Source organism: Musca vetustissima, unplaced genomic scaffold, assembly GCF_032173495.1.
Source record: "Musca vetustissima isolate MV318-11 ecotype Yass unplaced genomic scaffold, APGP_CSIRO_Mvet_v1 utg21626, whole genome shotgun sequence".
Lineage (NCBI taxonomy): Eukaryota > Metazoa > Arthropoda > Insecta > Diptera > Muscidae > Musca > Musca vetustissima.
In genome coordinates this window covers 38,539-61,968 of record NW_026875455.1, presented here as the reverse complement: position 1 = coordinate 61,968, position 23,430 = coordinate 38,539, and the positions used below count along the sequence as shown (strand labels likewise).

The 23,430-nt window shown below is 33.6% G+C and overlaps 1 long non-coding RNA gene across 1 annotated transcript; it reads right to left on the bottom strand.

Annotated features, from left to right (window-relative positions):
* Nucleotides 1-68: 68 nt before the first annotated feature.
* On the bottom strand, nt 69-23,132 carry LOC133337955 (uncharacterized). The gene is made up of 3 exons (XR_009754614.1): nt 23,076-23,132; nt 10,378-10,429; nt 69-199 (listed from the first exon to the last, which is right to left on the bottom strand). It is a non-coding gene; the product is annotated as an uncharacterized LOC133337955 (long non-coding RNA).
* Between the last annotated feature and the right edge of the window lie 298 nt (nt 23,133-23,430).

The following is a 23,430-nucleotide window of genomic DNA, read 5'->3' as shown; positions in this document are numbered from 1 at the left end:
TTAGCTGTGGATCTTGGACCATTAGCAAGGTATTGTTGTTGTTGCTGCCAATGGCTGTAGTATTGTTGTTGTTTGCATTATTACTGGATGGGACAGTTTGTGGCTGTGGGAAATATTCCTCGTTGGTCGGGTGGTGCGGCTGGTGGTGGCTGGACTCTTTGTCAATTGCCGCCAGCGCCAATTCCAGAGCTTCGTTGATCTGTTAAATTTCAATATCCGTTGTTGTTGTTGTTGTTAACCACAAGATGACCACAAAAAAACACAATTCATTGCAGAGCAAAGCATTAAAGACATAGATTTTTTTCATTTTGCGGCAGGCAGGCAGCACGAGCGTATCAAGGCAAACAATTTTTTTTTCAAAATTTCCGCATGGAAGGATACGAATAAGAAGAGAACAAAAAGACAAACAAAAAAATTATAATCAATGTTAATTACAAAGACAAAAAAAAGAAAGAAAATTTACAAAAATTAATAAAAAGAGGCTTAAAAATAAATGAATGTTGTTGGGGTTAATAAATTTTGTTGTTGTTAAAAAATTAAAAAAAATCTTTTGAATCAAAAAAAGGGATAAGTAAATTTGAATAACAGTTTTCAAGTAATTTAACAAGCAGCTTTCCATTTGACTTAACAACACAAACAGCAATCAAACGGGGAGAAAAACAACAAAGTTCCGATTTTCATTTAACTTTGAACGAAAACAAACACACAAGGCAAATTCACACAGGCATACACATAAACAAAAAAGGACGAAAAATAAACACAGAAACAAAATGAACATGCAAAAAATTAAGGTGCAACATATTTTGCAATATTGGTTTAAATATTTACAATTTGTTTCAAAGCAATTAGGCAAAAATATTGAAAAAAATTAAATTCAGCAAAGTTTTTCAATAGAAAAACTCAATTCAACTAATGTTTTCCGAACGAAAACTTAACTCAGTAAGCATTTTCAATCGAATTCAGCGGATTTTTTCGATAGAAAAGTCAATTCAGCTAACATTTTCTAACGAAATTGTGAATTCAGCGAAGTATTTTCGTAGAAAAACTCAATTCAGCAGACTTTTTCTATAGAAAACCTCAATTCAGCAGAGTTTTTCTTCAGAAAAACTCAATTCAGCAGACATTTTCTATAGAAAAACTCAATTCAGCAAACATTTTATAACGAATGAGTGAAGTCACTGAAGTATTTTCTTAGAAAAGCTCAATTGAGCGACGTTTTTCTATAGAAAATCCAATTTTAACTACTTTTTCGTAGAAAAACTCAATTCAGCAGACTTGTTCTACCGAAAAAGTTAATTCAGCTGACTTTTTCTGTAGAAAAATTCAATTCAGCTAACTTTTTCTATAAAAACATCAACTCAGCGTAGTTTTTCTGTAAAAACAGACAATTCAGCAAACATTTTATAAAGAATTAGTGAAGTCGACGAAGTGTTTTCATAGAAAAATTCAATTGATTTTCTATAGAAAATCAAAACTTATCGACTTTATTTCAGAGAAAAGCACAATTCAGCAGACTTTTTCTGTAGGAAAACTCAATACAGCAGATTTTTTCTGTAGAAAAACTCAATTCAGCAGACTTTTTCTACAGAAAAACAGAATTCAGCTGTGGTCTTCTGTAAAGAAATCAATTCAGCTAACTCTTTCTATAGAAAAACTCAATTGAGCAAAGTTTTTTTTTTAGAAAATCAAATTTTAGCGACTTTTTTAATAAAAAAACTCAATTCAGCTGACATTTTCTACAGAAAAACTCAATTCAGCTGACTTGTTCTACCGAAAAGCACAATTCAACGGGGATGTTCTTTGAAAAACACCAATTCAGCTGACTTTTCGTATAAAAAAAAACAATTCAGCGGGGTTTTTTTGTGGAAAAAGTCCAATTCAGCTAATGTTTTTTCTTAAAAATAACAATTTAATACAAAAATCCAATTTATCAGGTTTTTAGATAGAACAACTTTATTTCCTTTAGAAAAATTCAATTCAGCTAACTTTTCCTATGGAAAAAACAATTCAGCGGAGTTTTCCTATAGAAAAAGTAAGTTCATCTACAATTTTCTACAGAAATAATGAACTCATGGATATAAAAAAACTCAATTCAGCTGACTTTTTCTATAGAACAACTAAATTCAGCAACTATTTTAATAGAAATATTCAATTCAGCAATGTTTTTCTATGGAAAAATTCAATTCAGCAATGTTTTTCTATAGAAAAAATCCAATTCAACAGACATTTTCTATATTAAATAACAATTTATCCAACATCTTTAATAGAAAAAGTTAATTCATTAGGTATTTCAATAGAAATACTTAATTCAGCTATCTATTTCTATAGAAAAATGCAATTCAGCTAACTTTTTTTATTGAAAAATTAGTTTCTCCGTATTTCACCAATGTTTTTCTTTAGAAACCCCTAATTCAGCTAGTGATTTTCATAGTAAAAGTTAATTCAGCTATCATAAGAGTCAACTATATTAGCTTTTTCTATTGAAAAAGCCAATTCAGCTGAGTTTTTCCATATAAAAAGTCAATTCAGCTACTATATTTTATGAATTATTAAAGACAATTCATTTTTTTTAGCTAGCATATTTCATAATCAATCATTCTATATATTCCAATTCTATATATTGTATATCCCCCTAGCAAATATATTGTCTATCGAATGCAATGGATTCCCTATGGCCGAACTATTTATGAGCCAATATTTCGCATTTATTTACCTTTGCAAAACAAAAATCAATAGCCAATATTTTCCACACGTGTGTGTGTGGATCTGTGCGACATGTGTGCGGTGCGGTAATAATGTTATCTCTTCCTATCACTAATACCGATTTGCTTACCTACCTACCTCTAAGTACACCTCCAACCCCAATTTTTTCAATACAGCTAATTTTATTTGCGAACAAACATATTACACCATCGGAATGGAATAACAAATCATTTACCCATCGATAAGGTTTCTCATTAATTGGGACTTTACTTTTGTTTTGTTGTTGTTCTTGTTGTTAGTATTTATTTCTTAGATAAATTGTCGGGGGAGGGAAATCAATCATAGTTCTTTTTTGCGTGATTTATCGTGAAATGCTGGAGAAAAAATGTCGCACACTATGATGTCATTGACATTTTCATGGGGGAAACATTTAGCTGAATTGATTTTTTCTGTAGTAAAAATTAGCTGAATTGATTTTTTCTATTATAAATGTTTGCTGAATTGTTTTTTTTTCGATAGAAAGACACAATTCAGCTAATTCAATTTTATGTAACGTGTAAATTCAGCTAACTTTTACTATAGAAAAAGTCAATTCAGCCAACATAAAATCAATGCAGCGACATTCCAACAAAAAGTAAATCATTTAAACTTGTTTTTAGAAATCACATCAATTCAGCTAACATTGACCATAGAAATAATCAATTAATTAATTTCTACAGAAAGCGCCAATTCAGCTAGTATATATTATTAAATAAGTCTATTCAAATACATTTCTATTCAACTACATTTCTATATAAAAAAGCTAATTGTGCTACTTTTTCAATGGAAAAAAGTCAATTCAGCTCACTTTTTCAATAGAAAAAGACAATTCAGCTAACTTTTACTACAGCAAAAATCAATTCAGCTACAGAAAGCGCCAATTCAGCTAGCATATATTATTAAATAAGTCTATTCAACTACCTTTTTCTATATGAAAAAGTCAATTGTGCTAACTTTTTCAATGGGAAAAGTCAATTCAGCTAACTTTTTTAATAGAAAAAGTCAATTCAGCTCACTTTTCAATAGAAAAAGACAATTCAGCTAACTTTTTCTATAGAAAAGACAATTGAGCTAACTTTTTCAATGGAAAAAATCAATTCAGCTAACTTTTTCATTAGAAAAAGTCAATTCAGCTAACTTTTTCTATAGAAAATGCAATTCAGCTAATCTTTTTCTTTGGAAAAGTCAATTCAGCCAACATTTTTTATAGAAAAATTATATGCAATTTAGCTCATTTGATTTTTTCTGTAGCAAAAGTTAGCTGAATTGAGTATTAGTATATGCAATTTAGCTGAATTGATTTTTTCTGTAGCAAAAGTTAGCTGAATTGAGGATTTCTATTGAAAAATTAGCTAAATTAAAACTATTCTTAAAGAAAAAATAATTCTTCTAACATTATTCTATGGAAAATTAAATTCAGCAAGCTGAAAAACTAAATTCAGCTGACTTAAAAACAAATTTCAATTCATCTAAGTTTTTTTTTTTTTTTTGAAAAACAAAAATCAGATAATATTTTTCCGCAGAAAAATACAATTTAGCTAATTTTTCCTATGAAAGTTTAAGTTTTCATAACTTCTTCAGCAGAAAAATACAATTCAGCTACCTTTTTTGTGAATAAGTTAATTCAGCTAAAATGTCTCTATAGAAAATCAATTAATTTTACATTTTTCTATGGAAAATCTAAATTCAGCTAACTTTCTCTATGGTATATGTCAATTTAGCTAACTATTACAACAGGAAAAACTCAATTCAGCTATATTTTCTTTTGGAAAAATTATTCAGCAACATTTTTCGTCGATTCTCAAAAATGTAACTACAAAAAAACCTAATTCAGCTAATGTTTTCCAAAGAAAAAATTAATTTGGCTTACATTTTCTATACAAGAAGTCAATTTTATTATAATTTCTAACAGAAAAAACGTACGTATAATCAATATTAGCACTCATACGCCACATAGTACGGCAAACAATTTCAAAATTGAAAACCTATGGAATTTCTTTCTCACCTTTACTGATTTCAACGATAAATTTTGCGAACTCATAGCACACAAAAATGTAATTCCATCAATTAAAAAAAAAAAAAAAACACAAATTGTTCACTTCAATCTTTATATTATTTTGTAACACAAAAAAGACTTCAAAATGTTTTTAAATCGGTTACATTTAATTTCCTCGAAGAAGAGTTATTTTCTAATTCAACACAACTAAACGGATTGACAAACAACAACCGACTGATGGGCTGCTGATAACTGATTGTGATGGAATGGCTTGGTTGGCTGGTCTATAACACGCAGGTATTAGCATGTTTTTTTCTTTTACATTTCGCATTTCGGTCATATTGACATTAGATAAAAATCGAGAACAACAACAAAACTAAGAATGCAAGCAGCAATTAGCAAAAACAAAATTGGTGCAAAAAAAAAACGAATCTCACATTTTTTCTTCTTTTGGTTGCTCTGCGCTGCATTTAATGTCAGCGCCTATGGCCAGCCTAACTATGACCGGGGTGTTCGAGCGCGTAAATATTTAAAATAACAAGAACAAATGTGAACTACATGGGGTATTAGAGCTGCTGTTGTTGCAGCGAGCGAACTCACACCCACTACCACAACGAAATAGATAAGAAAACCCTATAAGTTACGGTCAGCAAAGGGTTAAAGAGCAACAGTCATATAACTATTACAGAGAGTGAAATATGATTGCAAGCTATAATAAAGATAAAGACAAATTCAGCTAATTTTTTCGTAATAGAAAATTTTCACGCAGCTAATTTTTAAAATCAGCTACCTTCCTTGTGGAACAATTCAGGAAACTTTTTCTATAGAAAAAGTCAATCCAGCCAACTTTTTCTACAGAAAAAGTCAATTGAGGCAACTTTTTTGTATAGAAAAAGTAAATTCAGCTACATTTTTCAATAGAAAAAATCCATGCAGCTAACTTTTTCTATAGAAAAAGTCAATTCAGCTAACTTTTTCAATATAAAAAAGTCAATTCAGCTACATTTTCAATAGAAACAAATCAATTCAGCTAACTTTTTCTATAGAATAATTCAATTCAGCTATCTTTTTCAATATAAAAAGTAAATTCAGCTAATTTTTTCTATAGAAATATTATATGCAGCTAACTTTTTCTATAGAAAAAGTCAATTCAGCTAACTTTTTCTATGGAAAGGATCAATTCATCTAACTTTTTTGATAGAAAATGTCAATTCAGCTAATATTTTTCTTTGGAAAAAGTCAATTTGGCCAATTTTCTATAGAAAAAGTCAATTCAGCTTACTTTTTCTATAGAAAAAACAATTTATCTAACTTTTCTATAGAATAAGTGAATTCAGCCAACATTTTCTATAGAAATATTATATGCAGCTAACTTTTTCTATAGAGAAAGTCAATTCAGCTAATTTTTTCGATAGAAAATGTCAAGTCAGCTAACTTTTTCTATAGAAGAAGCAAATTCAGCTAATTTTTTCAATAGAAAAAATCAATTCAGCTAACTTTTTCAATAGAAACAGCAAAGCAAGCGAACTTTTTCTATAGAAAATTCAATTCAGCTAACTTTTATATATATATAGAAAAAGTCAATTCAGCTAATTTGCCCTATAGAAAAAGTCAATTCAGGTAACTTTTTCAATAGAAGATTCAATTCAGCTAACTTTTATACATAGAAAAAGTCAATTCAGCTAACTATATTCATTAGAAAAAGTCAATTCAGTTTTTTTCTATATAAAAAGTTAATTCAGCTGACTTTTTATATTCAGCTAACTTTTTTAATAGAAAAAATAAATTCAGTAACTTTTTTAATAGAAAAAATTCTTACAGATAAATTCTATTCAGCTAACTTTTTCAATGGACAAACTCGATTTAACAAACTTTTCATTAGCAAAAGTCAATTCAGCTGACATTTTCATTGAAAAATCCAATTCAGCTGCATTTTTCTACAGTAAAAGTCAATTCAGCTAACTTTTACAATAAAAATGTCAATTCAGCCAACTTGTTCTATTGAAAAAGTCTATTCATCTACCGTTTTCTATATGAAAAATTCAATTCAGCAAACTTTTTAATAGAAAAAGTCAATTCAGCTAAATTATTCATTAGAAAATGTCAATTCAGCTAAATTTTTCAACAGAAACTGTCAATTCAGCTAACTTTTTCAACAGAAACTGTCAATTCAGTTTACTTTTTCTATAGAAAAACTGTCCACCTAACCTTTTCTTACAGATATTTTCTATTCAGTTAACTTTTTCTATGGATAAACACAATAATCTCGATTTAGCGAACTTTTCCGTTAGCAAATGTAAATTCATTTAATTTTTATGAAGAAAAAAGTCTATTTGTCCAATTTTTCAATAAAAAGGGTATTCAGCTAACTTATGGATAAAACCACTTAATTCAGCAAATATTTGTCAAGTTTCAGCTATGAAAAAATGATTTTTTTTATAGAAAAAACACAATTCAGCTAACTTTTCCTACACAAAAATGAAAAATACAGCGAATTTTTTTACATTTAAAGTCATTTAAGTGAAATATTCATACATATAAATTCAATTCAGCTAACTTCTCTTATAATTCAGCAAATTTTTTTCTACAGGAAATGTAATTTAGCATTATTTTACTCTGGAAACCCTCTCCTTCAGCAAAGGTTTTCTATAGAAACTTCCAATTCAGCAACTTGTTTTCCATAAAAATTCAATTTAGCACAAATTTTTAATAAAAAATCTCTATTCAGCTGATTTTTTCTTTAGAAATCATCAATTTAGCAATGAATTTTAATAAAAAAATCTCAATTCAGCAAACTTTTCTTCAGAAAATAGCTATTTAGTAAATAATTTTTTATAGAAAATAAATATTCAGGTTCAAAAGTTTTTTTCAGCAAACGTTTGTCTATATAAAATAACAATTCAGCGAACTTTTTCACTGGAAAAATTAATTCAGTTAATTTCAACAAATGTCTCTTTAATCGATTTAGAAAATTATTTAAATTTTAAATTCAGCAAAATTTTTGAATTTAGAATCGAATTCTTATTATAGATATCACGATTCCCATTCAAATTCCTAATGTTCATATTTTATTTTTCAATATGGCAATACTATTTTGTTCTTTGTCATTGCTGAGTCTAGCTGTTGTGTACTAAAACCCCACCAACGCCTAAAAGTATGCAATGAAATGTGCAAATTGCCATTGTTTTGTTTCTCTTTAGAAGAAATGGGAAAAATGAAGGTAAAATAAATAATACGGGCAAAATAGTGTGACCAAGGGTGAGGGGACCCATATGCCTGGGTCCCGCTTAGTTAAATATGACATTTTGTGCTTACTACCAAAGCCAAAGAGGTCATTTAGAAAAAGAGATTTACAGTTAATAGCGCATAAATAAAGTGGGTAAACGACGACGGCGTTGACGTCTCAAACAAAATGTGACAAATTAGGGAAAGAAAAAAGTAACAGAAAGTCTAGTAAGACAAAGACAAAAGTCGGAAGGCGACTTTTGGATACCCTATACCACATTGGGGTATACAAAAGAGGGCTCCTAAAATATATATGGGAGCTATATCAGCATCTGAATCGATTCCTATGGAACTCAGTGCACGTAATTCTAGGCTCAATTTGGAAGGTTGGACACAATTTCGTCCTGATCGTATAAACTTTGGATATTTGAAGCACCATTTCGATGAAATCGGCCGAAAATCTATATGAGATCTATATCAAAATGTAAATCGATTTCAATCAAACTTAAGGGAACCCCACCCATTTTTTTCAAGATTTTCAATGGGCTGGTAAATCAATACCAATGCTTGTTAAGGTTTGTAACTTTGCACATATATATTTCAAGATTTAAAAATGAAGAAAAATAATTTACAAAAATTTTTTGTTATTGTTTTGTTGTTGTTTTTTGTAATTAAAGAAAAGTCCTTATTTTTGATGGCGGGCATGATAACTCCTCACTGGAACATCGGAATCCGAAAATTCGAACAGTGTTAGAAAGAGTACATGTCTGTCTCTCGTATGAACTAGGATTGTTGACTTCGCTCTAAAATTAACAAAATGGCGGGCCTTTAAAAAAACATTTTTGGAAAATCGCCGATTCTTGACCAAAAACCAAGTTAAAAAAATAAGGAAGATCTTCACCGATTGGCTTTATCCTAGTTCATACCATAGCTATACACTCACAGAGAAACGTGTAAAAATTTGGAATCGATTGGGTTATTAGTTTTTGAGTTATCGTGCCCGCCATTCGCAAAAGAGAAAAACGCGTTTAAAGTTTGAGAAGCCCTTTAACCGTCACTTGATGCTGACACAATAAATCGGCTATATTTTCAAGAGTTCTTGAGATTTTCACTTGAAATTTTATAGGAACATTCTTGAATTAGAGTAGATTCGAATTAAATCAAAAAAAAATTTGACCCCGAGAATGGGGGGGGGGGTCCCCTTAATACACGTCATTCTAGGTATAATTCTGTGTCCTGTGTCAGATTTCGTTTCAACCGAAAGTGAGCATGTGATGCACCTTTTACCTAATATCCCACGAAACCCTATTTTGGAGGCTATCTCTAAAACCGAAAATGTTTCAACGAAAATTAATACACGTTCAATTTTGTGGACCATTTACCTAAAAACAACAATTTATATCGATACTAGTACCTAGAATATCCTATTGATAAGCGGTCTTCTTCGCACTTAGCGTTCCCTATTGCTCAGCTGATTCACTATGGTACTCAATTCGCGTTTTTAAAGAACTCCCGGAACAATAAGCGTAAATTTTTTAAGAACATATTTTGAAGAACAATTTGAGCTATAAGAGGGTATAGAGATTCCCATGAATATGTTGTCTTCTCCACACCTAGAAATCCCCATAGATCAGCAATGTTTCTAAACTGACGTTCCTTAAGAAAACGTCATAATTTGAAATCACTAATCGTTTTTAATATAATTTCTAAATATAAAGTAATATAAAATATTACTGGATAATATATTTTACTATTCGGAAATAACGAGTATTTAATATTGATTTTCACACCTAGAGATCTCTTCTGGTCAGTTGTCTTCTTCGCACACTGTTTTCCCCCTATTGCACTGCTGATTCATAAAAAAAATTGTTTTTGTTTAAAAATTGTTTTTTGTTTCAAAGGTTCTCCAGATGCAAAATCATCGATAATTTTGAATATAATTTACTTTTACGTAATAAAAACAATTTATATCGCAATTCCCATCTAGAGATCCCTATTAATCAGCTGTCGTATTCGTAGTGTTCTGTATTGATCAGCTGATTCACTTCCATATGTTTTATAAATCGATTTTTGTTTAAGAAAACATGTTAACATTCAATTTTAATAAAGCAATCTTTGTAGAAATTTAAAATCAATACAATCGAAACAATATTATATATGTACACAGCTATATTTAAATATAGAAATATATATTTTTTTAATTTATTCATGCGAAATATTAAAAAAACGTCACAAAACATATCAAGCAAAAAAAAAAAAAAATCAATAAAACTCTTATAAATTCAAATCAAACTGGAAGTTAATTTTTGAAAAAAAAATAAACAACTATTTCATTCCAAAGTCATAACAAATTAAAACAAAAATCATCATAATTATAATTCATTATGATCTCATTTGATTACCATCAGGCTTACCTGGATTAGCATGGCGCAAAAGCAATTGTGGGCAAAAATTGGAAAATTTAAACTGTTTCGTTGTTTTACAAAACATATAATTTTTTATATATAATATTGAAATGTGTATATGGAGAAAGAGAAAAAGAGAGAGAATAAAATATAATTTTGTTTAATTCATATGTGAAAAAATTATTAATTTTATTATTAATATTTTTTTTTACAAAATTTATATCAACAGTTTAAATTTGCTGTAGGAATGGTGAGAGGACAAAACCAGCAGGTATAGCGCAGGAGCAAGTACAGCCATAAAGCAATATTATTTGATTACAGCAAATGTTATATATTTTGTAGTAAGGGTATTTAAACTCTAAATTGAACCATAGATTGTCAAAATTGGTCCATCGAAATTCGCAATTAATTAGAATTGAGAAAACATTGGCATATGCAAATAAAATTGGGTTTGTTATATACAGCCGATGACGATCATAAGAAACACAAGTCGAAATAGTTGAACAAAAAAAGGAACTAGATGAACAAAGGAAACTAGTTACCAATCATTCCATTTGCAGAATAGTTCATTTGAACTAGTTCGTTACAGAATGTTTTAGAATAGTAGTAGTCTCTGATAATCGTCTGTGGCTGTTTTTAAAAACATCACAATGGGTTAATGAAATGACACATGTTTGAAAACATCAATGAGAATGGTTAAATATGCAGACAATAATTAATATGCAAAAATGATCATGTTCACAAAGATTGAATTTGTTTATTACTCTATGTGTAACGACACATAGAATAATATATGTGTAACAAAAAAAAAAATGTTCTTTCAATATGCACAACTAGAGAACTCTATAACGCAGTGGTGTTTTTTCTTTCGATATGCACAACTAGAGATCCCTATAACGTAGTTACTTTTTCACAACAAGAGATCACTAAAACGTAGTTACTTTCTTGCAACAAGAGATCCCTATATAACATTTTTTTAAGGAGTTTCAAAACCCTAAGAATTATCAGATTTCTTAACGTCGATTTATTAAGGACCGCTTGAATCGTAGTTTATTTTAAATAATATATATATTGTCATGAATCGACGATATGCTTAAGTCTACTTTAATGAAAAGTTTTTGTGATGTTCTGAAAGTCCTGATTTTTTTGAAGACTAGTTTTTCTAGGGCCTCCAGCGCTAGAAGATGGATATTATGGAGTGTATTTTGTAACCGAAGACAATTTTAAATGAGGATTTTTTAAAGATTACTATTTCTAAGGGCGCTAAGTCTATATCTAAATGATCTATAGAGCTTGAAATATGAATTGGTAATTTTGCAAGGACGTCAAAACTTTGAAATGTGATTTCTTAAATATCAGACTAGGGATGCTATAACTAAATTTTAATCGATTTCGAATCGTATTCTATCCTCAATTAAATATGATATGAACATTTTCGCCTAAATTTAACAAACATTAGGTCTTTGGTTCATCAGTAACATAAAATCGGACAAAATTCTATGTGGGACCTATATTTAAATACGAAACGATTTAAACGTAACTTAAAAACCTCATTCCAGGCTCACTTTGGTATGCAAAGTTTCACGATCGGACAAACGTTAGGTATTCGGTAAATTCGGTAGGTATGGTATGCAATGTAAATTCGGTGCACAATTATGCAATGATACCTAGAGATCCATATTAATAAGCTTTCATTTCACACCTAGCGTTCTCTATTACTTGTTTTTTTTCATTGACCATCTGACTCTGGAAAGTTGCATATTTTAATAAAATACCTTCAGAACTTATGTAATGATTTTTTTTAAATGTGAATCAATTATCTACAGCCCAAGGAATATCTGAGTTTTATTTTTCAGAGACCTCCACTCCATTCCAGGCTGTGGAAAATTGTGTCGCAATCACAGGTATTCGGTGCACAATCATGTAATGTAAACAATTTATATCGATATTCATACCTAGAGATACCTATTGATAGGCTGTCATTTGCACACCTAGCGTCCTCTATTACTTGTTTTTATGACCTAAAACGTGGTAATTTTCAAGACTAGATCTTCAGAACTTAAAATTTTTATTGTTTATAATATGAGTCTATTATCTAAAGCGCAATTATCAATGTACTTCAGACCTTGAAACTCGGAGAATTTTTGGGAACTGTTAATACAATTTTGTTAGGTGTCATCAGGATTTTTTGAATCCCCCCTTGACGTGTATATTTCTTCGTTGAGGATGAATAATTAATACATATTTTTAAGGACGTGGATGTAAAAAAAACATTACAATTATTAAAGAAAAGTTTTGAAGGCCCTCAAGGGCTAAGCAGAATGCTCGCGTTCAGCCATCCGTCGCGTTATATGTTATCGAAAATACAACAACCACAAGGAAACGATAACACAAACGCATATCGTTTCCTTGTGGTTGTTGTATTTTCGATAACATATAACGCGACGGATGGCTCAACGCGAGCATTCTGCTTAGCCCTTCAGTGTAATATAAAAAATTTATATCGATATTCATGCCTAGAGATCCCTATATAAACTGTCTTTTACGCACCTAGCGTTCCCTATTAATTTTTTTATGGACCATTCCACCCCGAAATTAGGTACTTTTAAATTCTTCGCTCTCAGAACTTTAAATTGGAATTTTTTAAAGAAATTAATCTATTTTCTAAAGGGCATTCAAGGAACTTCTGAGCTTGAAACTTTGAAAATCAAAGTATTTTTGGGAACTACTTTTTTCCAAGAATCTCCAAAGTTTGAAGTGTGATTTCTTTAATATATTTTTGTAAGGGCCATTAGAACATTAAATATTGGATTTTTAGGACCATCAGTACTAAACTGATAGATATTTTAAAGACCGGAAAATTATTGAATATTTTTTCCTCGGGTTATAGGAGCTATAAACACGTTTCTTATTTCATATAATATCGAAGCAAGAAACTTCGATTTTTTAAGCCCCGGTTTTTTCAGTCTAGAACGTGAACATAAAATAAAATAGTCATATTTTTCAATATTGTATTAAGTTTCTCGGTGAACCTGAACTTTCAAAGGGAATGCTTTTAAAGGTCTTTTTGGACCTGGAAATCCACGTCAAGAGGGAAAATAAATAAAAATATATAATTGTTTCAATTCCCTCTCTTGACGTGGATTTTTCTTCGTAGATTTAAATCAATTAATGCATATTTTTTGAGGTTTTAAAGGACGTGATTTTTATGAAGACTTTTTTTAAATCTTTTTGAAATATATTTTTGTGAAATTTTTTTTTTCTTAATATTTCAAGATCGATCTGAAAAATGGATTTTGTTTTAAAGGGACACAGACTACAAAGATTTTTTTAATATTTCATGCGATTCTATGGATGAATATTCAAGGTCTTCTTTTAAGGACGTGCGTTTTTTAAATACTATTTCTTCGAGGTCCTTCGTTAATGTGATCCTGCAAAGATTTCTTTTTGAAAACATATTTTCAGGTTCCACCATGAACGTTGCATTTTTATTAAGGAATATTTTGTGTTTTGTTCTCTATAGACCAGAATTTTGTATAGAATATTTTTTTTTTTGAAGATTGTCTTTTGGTCGAGAATTGTTTGAAGAATAATATTGAGCGGAGTTTTCTTTGAATGTTGATTTCTTTAAAAAAAAAAATTTGTTTGGTCGTGGCATTCATAATAAATTGAAGACTCTTCATAGGCCCATATATAATTGTTCTAGATTTTTATACCCTACACAACTATGTTGCCAGGGTATTATAGTTTGAGTTTGTAACGCAGCGAAATATTGGTCCTAGACACAGCTTTTAGTTACCGATCGTCTTATCTCGACTAGCTGAGTCGATCTAGACATGTGTGTCCGACCGTCCGTCCGTCCGTCTGTCCATTATAATTTGTAAACACGATACAGGCCACAGTTATGGACCAATCTTCACGAAATTTTGCATGTAGGATGGGTTCTGGCCAATGAAGACCCCTATTGTTTTTGGTAATGATCGGCTAATATTTAGGGGATGAAATGGACCAAATACTCCGCTCATTGGTTTAAACTAATTTTAATTTTGTGGTTGTTTCTAGAATGAAGACAAATTTCGAACCTTGACAAATTTGAATTTAAGTTCGCATCAGGGCGAAATAAATACAAGTTATCAATATACGACCTTTGTAAAGCCACATATAGCCCAAATATGCCTGATGAGCCGCTTAAGCAACGGCGATACGCGTCGCTTAATGGTGGGTATGTAGATTCTTCTCCTGCACATTCTTCTTCCTTTTCATGGCAAAACTTAGATCATTAAGCGCGACTCGAAAGAGTAAAAATAACTCACCTAAAATTTTTATTTATATCAGAAAAAATTTTCCTCACTTATAATTTTTATGTGAGATGATAGAAAACTCTGGATTTCAAAATACTTTTACCTTTAGAGGCCACAACCTTACCCTTAATGGAGATTTTTTGATTTTGAAAATCCTGCATTAGTAATTAATGCGAGCTGATTTCAAAATTAGTGCAAAAAAATATGATAACAATGTGTGTGTGTGTGGGCGCGTATGTATGTGTGTTTGTTAATATTTATTAATTTTGGTGAGAAAAAATAAAATCCAAAAAAAAAAAAAAAAATGAAAATGATATGGACATGGAAATATGATGACGATGTTGTTTCTTGGTGGTGTGAGCAATATTGAAAAGCACAGGATTTGCTTATTTTGAGGGATTTTAGTGAAGAAAAAGAAAACAACATTTGGAAGTTTGGTTTTTTTATGGAGGGTTTTTTTCTTTATATCATATAAATTCATTATTATTTATAAATAAGATTATTAGTTTTGTTTTGTTACTTAAATAAATATTCGAGATTTTTGTTTTTGTTTTCTTTATAAAAAAAACAAATAAATAAATATACAAAATAATATTTGAAAATAAAAATAATATACATAAAATAATAATCATAATAAGGATAAAGAAAACCAACAAAATTTTTAACCATGAGTACAGGAGAAAACAAAACACACATTGTAATGTAAATAAATGTAAATAAAAAAAATAGAAATAAAAAATTGTGATTTTTGAAATTTTAATTGAAATTTCAAAATACATATCATTTTTTTAACATGTGGGCGTAGAGAGACAATGAATGAATGGCCAATTGAATTTTTTTCTTTCAAATTAGCAAATCAAATGAAATTCTGCATTTTAAAAGAATTATTTTTTTAAAAACAAAATTTACACATTGAATGCAGACACTGAATAATTAAAGAAAAAATAACTCAGTATCCATATTTAAATGAAAAAAAAATGTCATAATAAAAAATAAATAATCCATTTTTATGTCCAGTTGTCAGAATTTAAATATCGTTCGGGTTGTTGTGATTCGTTTTTAATGATATTCAATTAAATCATAATATATATTTTTTTATATGTGAATGTGATTTTTGTTGTTTAAATATTCATTGTTAAACAAAATTGTAATAATAATAATTGTTCGAGAGTGTGTGTGTGTGTGGGTTTTTGCATTTTAAAATAAAATGCAATTTGTAAAAGACCGATCACAAGACAACAAAAGAAAGCTTTAAAGGGTTGTCCGCTCAAGCTGGTCTGCTAGCCAGCCAGATCGTAAACCCCATAGTAGCTGCCTCACCTTTTTTTTTAAAGAACAACGTCAATCACCGGTCGCACACGCTTCAAATTGATTTTTTTTTTTGGTATGCTAATTTTTTTCAACATTTCTGGGTCTTGTATTTTTTTTTGTTCAAGCGGACCTCAAGTTTAATTATTATGCAATGAATTTGTTGTTGTTGTTTCTTGTAATGATAAGGAGTACAAGATACCCATATCTATAACACCATCAGGTTAGTGGTATGGTTTTTTTTTTTTTTTGAAAATTCAAGCAACAACTACAGTCAAATGTCGTGATTATTTTAATTTTAATTAAAAATAATTATACAAGAGAGTAAAAAGAGAGAGTAAGATATGAAGAGATTAAGAGAGAGAGAGAGAGAGAGAGAGAACCCATAATGATCAACATACAATCAATTCGGTTGAAAAATGTGCCCAAACTCCCCAAAATAACGAATTTTGAGAGGTGCGGTTAAATGGGGCTACTCGTAAAAATGGACCAATATTGCTAATTTTTGTTACGATGATGTTGTATCCAATGCGAATCCAAAATAGCAAATTACAATCAATTCGATAGAAAAACGTGCCCAAAATCACCAAAATTCCGAAATTTGGGAGATACCCTTATATGGAGGCTAAAATAAAAAATGGGCCAATATTTATAATTTTTGGTAGGACGATTAGTCAGCCAATAAGAATCCAATATACCAAATTACAGCCAATTCGATTGAAAAATGTGTCCACGCTCGCCAAAATACCGAAAAATATGCGGTACCGTTATATGGGGGCTACCCTTAAAAGTGGACCAATATTGATAATTTTTGGTGGGAAGATTTGCTACCCAAGGAGAACCCAAAATACCAAATTACAGCCAATTCGATTGAAAAATGTGTCCAAGCTCCCTAAAATATCGAAAAATATGGGGTACCGTTATATGGGGACTACCCTTAAAAGTGCACCAATATTGATAATTTTTTGTGGGAAGATTTGTTACCCAAGCAGAACCCAAAATACCACATTACAGCCGATTCGATTGAAAAATGTGTCCAAGCTCCCTAAAATATCGAAAAATATGGGGTACCGTTATATGGAGGCTACCCTTAAGAGTGAACTAATATTGATAATTTTTGGTGGGAAGATTTGCTACCCAATAAGAATTCATTGTACCAAATTACATCCAATTCGATTGAAAAATGTGTCCAACCTCCCTAAAATATCGAAAAATATGGGGTACCGTTATATTGTGGTTACCCGAAAAAGTGGACCAATATTGATAATTTCTTGTGGGAAGTTTTTTTTTACTCAAAGAGAAACCAAAATATCGAATTGCAGCTAATTCGTATGAAAATCGCGACCAAACTCCCCAAAGTATCAAAATTCGGAAGGTGCGGTTATATGGTGGTTCCCCCAAAAAAGTGGACCAATATTGTTAATTTTTGGTATGACGATTTGCAACCCAATGGGAACTCAAAATACCAACTTACAACAAATTCTATGGAAAAACGAGGTCAAAATTCCCAAAATTTAGAAATTCGGAAGGTACCCATATATGGGGACAATCCTAAAATTGGACCAATAGTGATACTTTTTTTGGTAAAAAGATTTGCTACCCCATCAGAAACCAAAATACTAAATTACAACCAATTCGGTTGGAAAATTTGGTCAAGCTCCCTAAAATTCGAAAATGCGGAAGGTAACCTTATATGGATGCTAACGGAAAAAGTGGACCAATATTGATCATATTTGGGATGTAGATTCAATATTCCATGCGAACCTTAAATACCAAATTGCGACCAATTTGGTTCAAAACGGCCCATAATACCGAAATTCGGAAGGTGGGGTTATATATTGGTTACCCGAAAAAGTGGACCAATATTGATCATTTTTGGTTTGGAGATTTTCCACTCAATGAGAAACCAAAATACCAAATTACAGCCAATTCGGTTGAAAAACGTGGCCAAGCTCCCCAAAATACAGAATGTTCGGGTAATGAGAAGCCAAAATAGAATTGATGGGGATGTTGGTATGAAATTCAAAGGGATTTCAGATTTGTATTTTTTTTTAATTTTGGCAATTATTTTTACCTAGGAGAAATTGTTGGGGCCCCGTCTACCAGCGATGGGAGTTGGTATTTTTTGCGACATTAGAGAATAAATTGTTTTGATTCAGAGATGGGAGACGGGGTTCTGACTTCAGGGATGGGAGTCGGTAATCCTTTTTGTTGTGACTTTTAGTTTACGATGGGTCAAATTTTGAGAGTCAAATTTTGTCCCGAGGGGTTTATTTTTGGAACCCGATGTTTCATTGGCTTCCTTAGCTCCTTCTTTGGGTTTATTGGTTTATCCAGAAGATTACTTTTCCTAGACTACTTTTTCGGAATTTTTAGTTCTAAAAGAGCATTTTTTTTCTAGGAGGATATTTTTCTCCTCTCCCTGTTGAAGTTTGCTCGAATTAGAGAATTGGCCCCGTTTTAAATATTTCATCTCTAAAGGTTATTTATTAAGCGTTATCTCTCTCTCTCGTTATCTCCCTCTCTTTATCTCTCATTATTGATTTCCGTTCTCTCTTAGAATAATATCCACCTACAATCAGCTTCTCCCTAACACCCTAACAAATTACATATCACTTTCAAGTTCCTTCTCCTCCAACTGCCCCTCCTCTTACTGTCCTCCACCACTGCTGGTGGTGGTGGTAGTTGCCACCTTATCCAATTCCTCAATTTCATGATTTAATTTATTCAACTCCACGTCGAGTAGAGCATCAATTTCATCGCTAAATTCCAATTCCGTTTTACCATCTTCGATAATTTCATCGGTAATAATTTTACGGGTAATTTCAATATTCACCGGAGCGGGAGTTTTGGGTAGAGGTGGTGGTGGTACATCATCGGAGGGTAGATAAAATTTCGAATTTTCAATATTATGAATCTCATTATATTTCACGGTGTCCAATGCCTGTAATTCGGTTTCGGTAAGGACCAAAGGTTTACTGTTGGAGGGAAGTGTATCTGAGGTTTCGAGAGGTCGATATGCTTCCTTTACCTCTTCTTTGTGTTGTTGTTGTTGATCGTGCTGCTGTTCTTCGGTGTCCTTGTTGCCACCACCCACTCCGAAATTTTTCTTTATAAAATCGAAAATATTTTTCGCCTTGTTACCCAATTTGGGAGAAGCTTGGGGTTTGGGAGAGGGTGTGGGATTCGGGTTGGTGCTTGAGACTGGCGGTTTTGGTGAGGCCGGTGGGGTACTGGTGGTGACCTTAATTTGTGTCTCCACCACATGCATGCGGGCTATCACCGCATCATCTTTAACGGGGGAAGATGTTTGAGAGGTCTGTCTCTCGGTTTTGTTTTTCAAATCTGCCTCATTCATGGATTCGGTGGCAGTACAACAGGTATTAAGGGGCTTGGGAATTTTCGATTTTTTCTGTAGTATCGGTGTGGATTTGGGTGACACAGGGGTATTGGGTAGGGACGATTTCAGTTGGTCATTAATTTGTTTCTCCTCGGCAATGATTTTTTCACAAGTCTCAATGAGGGCCTTTGAATGTGCTGCCCTGGCATCCATAATCGGTGAATGGGGTGGTGTGGCAAAGAAATTATCACGTTTCTTTAACTCCGAAGGGGAGACACTTTGGTAGGCTGTTATGGGTTGTCTTTTGTCCTGGGGCAGGGCATGGACATCCAGCTTGAGACAGGTTTCATCTACGGCTGTAGGTGCTGCTGGGGCATCCTGCATTTTGTGTATTATTTTCGGTATACCAGTGGATTTTTTCAAATCCCCTTTGGATATATCTTTGAATCCAGTGCAGGGGGTTTTCTTATCAATCGGCAGGGCTTCGACATCTACCTTTTGGCAGAGATCCTCTTCAACGGTATGTTGCCTTTCAAAGTTCACAAAGTTGGGGGTGGCTGCCATGGAGGTTAGCAAATTTGTACAGAGGGCAGAGTCGAGATCCAATGAGGTGGTAGATCTGGGACTAATGGGACTTTGTGGTGCGGAAGAGGCTAATTTGTAGAGGGTAGATTCGTTGGGAGGGCATTCCACCAAATTGGGTAATTCCGCTGGTATGACAAGGGTGGGAGCTGTGGAGGTCATTTCGGAAAGGGATTTCTTGGACGATGTCGGATGGGCCCGCATATTGGAGGGGGGAGTGAGGGGAGTGGTGGGCCTTAAATTTGATGGAGGGCTATGCGGAGTTTTTGGACTTTCCGGCTCTTCAACTATGTATTCAGGAGTCGTGGGAGATTTTGGGCCTTCCGGGAAAAATTGATTAGTTGGTGATTTTGGAGATTTAGGTTCCTCGGGTAAATATTTTTCATACAGCGTCGAGACCACCAAGGGTTTTGTGGTACGAAACAGCTGAGACCTTGGTGAAAAGGAGATGTTGGTCCCGCTACCGAATTTTGGGATACATCAATGCTTAGGTGTTCTTTTTTCACAGAACCTGAAGTGGGGCTTGTGAGCTTTACTTTGCCCCGTATTTCCCCGGTATCTTTTACCACAACCTTCAAAGGCTGTAGAGGAGTTTCAAAGGGCAGGCTGGGAGGTTTTGCTTCCACCGTTTCCGTATAATTAATTTCAGTATTCAAGAAATCTTTCATGGTCTCTTTGAGAGCTAACATTTCAGGGGTTTCAGGGATGGAAGTTTGTGATTCTTGGGATTTCACAACTTCAGGGATGGGAGTATGAGATTTCTGGGATTTAAGATCCACATTTTGATTGGACATTTTGGGTAATTCCTTTTGCGAAGTAGAAAATGTTGTGGCCCTGTCAACCTCATCCGTGCCAGAGATGGGAGTTGGGAGTCCTTTTTGCTGTGACATTTGGGAAGAGGGGATTTTGCCGTCAGAAATGGGAGATGGTAATTGCTTTTGTTGCGAATTTTGGGAAGTCAGGGTTTTGCTGTCAGAGATGGGAGTTGGCAATCCCTTTGGTTCAATATTTTGGATCCTTAGAGGCTTTGTTTCACAAGTCTCGGAAAATTGTTTTTCTGTGTTTAGGAAATCCTTTAAAAGGGCCTTGAGAGCCAAATTTTCTTCAGTGGTCTCATCGTTGGAACCTGGGGATTTTTTGATTTCCTTGGTCTCTTTTTCAGGGTTCTTAGGTCCAGCAGAGGTTTGGGAGCCTGGGGCTTGCTTTACTACTTTTTCAGAAGTTTTAGAAGAAGATTTTATTCCTTGGAGGATATTTTTCTCTTTCGAGGATTTCTCTCCCCCTGCCTTCTCTACATGAATCTCCTTTACTTCTTCCTGTGCGGAGGTGATCACTTCCTCCCTGACCTCTCTTAAGGGATTTTTATTATCTCCCACTGCGAATTTCTCTTCCCGCTGGGCATGAATTTGAGCACTTGTCTCCACTAGCGTGGGAGTCACTGGCATCGACTCACTTGAGGAATTTGACATGATCGACAGGGTTTTATTGGCTTCGATAACGGTACCAATTGTGGTATTCGATGAGGTTGAGGTGGATGAGGAAATCATCGATTGATGCATTGGGTCATCCAGAGCATTAACGGCAAATGGAGATTTCTCTAGCACAGTGGTAGTGGTGGTGTTGTTGTTGTTGGTTGTGCGTGCCACTAACTTATTGGGTGTCATCTTACCTGCAGCAGCACCACCACATGTAGAGCGGGTATCGTTCGATGCCTGAAAGCAGCTAGAAAGCGCTTTAACTGTATTGGGTTTCGGTAACTCATCCGGATTGACAATTGTCACTGGTGGAGCACAAATAACAATTTCCGCGGAGGGCTGAGGCAGCTGTTGTTCCGCAGATGCTGATACTGAGGAGGAGGTGGGGGATGGTGGCGGTGCCACGACAGGCTTCATTGCTTTGCTTGCAGCAGCAGCAGCTGATGAACTACCAATGGGCTTTGGTATGGGTATGTTTGGTGTGGTCGATGCGGAACCTTCTATGGTTTTTGCTATGGCTTTGACACCAACTCCCGCAACCTCTCCTCCTTTACCTGATAAATCATGATTTACTTTGTGGTTAATCTGAGGTTCATTTGCCTGTTTGGATTTCTTTTCAAAGAGAGATTTTTTCTCGGCCAACGTTAAGGCAGCTGCCTCATCTGAGGTATCCAGGGAGGTGGCCTCCGTCTGTCCTCCATTGGAAATTTCTTCGACTTCTTCTGACTTCTTTACCTCCATGTGAGCGGTGGGTAATGTGATCTTTTCCTGTGGTTCCGATGGCTGTTTGGCAGCATCGCTCACCGTGATGTGGGGCAAATAGGTTATTTTTGTTGTAATTTGAGGACCGTTAGATTTTGTTGTTGTTGTTGCTTGGATGTCATTTGCCAATTGCTGTTTAGAATTGAAAATTTCCACCCGACCATTTATGCTAAATTGAGAATCATGTTTACGTGATGCCAAGGGACTCTGCGGTGGGGTTTCATCATGAAACTTGGTGGTGGAGCGCACGGTGGGAGGGGACATGGGAGTGGAGGCACGTGGAGTGGAGCCTCTAGATAAAATGGGACTGAGGGGAGTTTTGAAATCTCCCACAGCAGCGACCTTGGAGTTATTATCCCCAATCTTATGGGAATCCAGGCCTCTGGGAGTACCGGGCCTTGAAAGTATGGGACTGGTAGGAGTTTCCCTAGAGACCCTAGCCATTATGGGGCTAAGGGGGGTTTTAAATTCCCTAACACCATTTAACTCCTGGGCATGAGGAGTGTTAGGTCTTGAGAGTATGGGACTAAGAGGAGTTTTAATTTCTTTCCTTATGGCACCGGGACCTGCAGGAGGCAATTGTGAATTATTCGAGACTTTGGCTGTTGTTTGATTTTCAAAAATGTGTGTCTTAATGATATCACCCTGATTTTTTGCAGATATCTCCTTCCTTTCCGGTTCATATGGCACCGATTCATCTTCATCCAATTCAATGTCCGACTTAAAGGTATCCTTGAAGATTTTCAAGAGATTTTTGGCATGTACCATTTCATTGGTGGGTTTGCGGCGCAAATTAGAGGCTGATGGCGGCGCACCCACATTTACAACCTTCACCATAGAATTTTCCAAATTACAATAACAACTACTACTATTACTAAGATTACAACAACTACTGGTATCGCTACTGAGATGGGAACATGAAGGGTTAGTAGAACTTACACTATATTCCATATGATCATTAGTAATGCTGGTGGTCGCGTTCGTCGTTGTGGTAGTTCCGGTAGTGGTGTTCGCCAGATTATTGGCATTTGCCAATGGTGGCAGGGTGACCGAACCACCCAAGGATAGCTCTTCAAATTCGGCCTCGATTTGATTCACGGCATTGGCCGCCTCGGCAAATTGTTTCTCCTCCATGGCCAGGGCTTCAATGGCGGCGTTCAATTTGAGTTCCTGCTCTTTTTTCAAATGATCGTCGGGTAGGTCAATATCATCGGCGGTATGGATACCACTGTCGTCACGATCCACTTCCGATGGAGAGGAGGATGAATCGTTTTTATTATTATTAATTATTGTC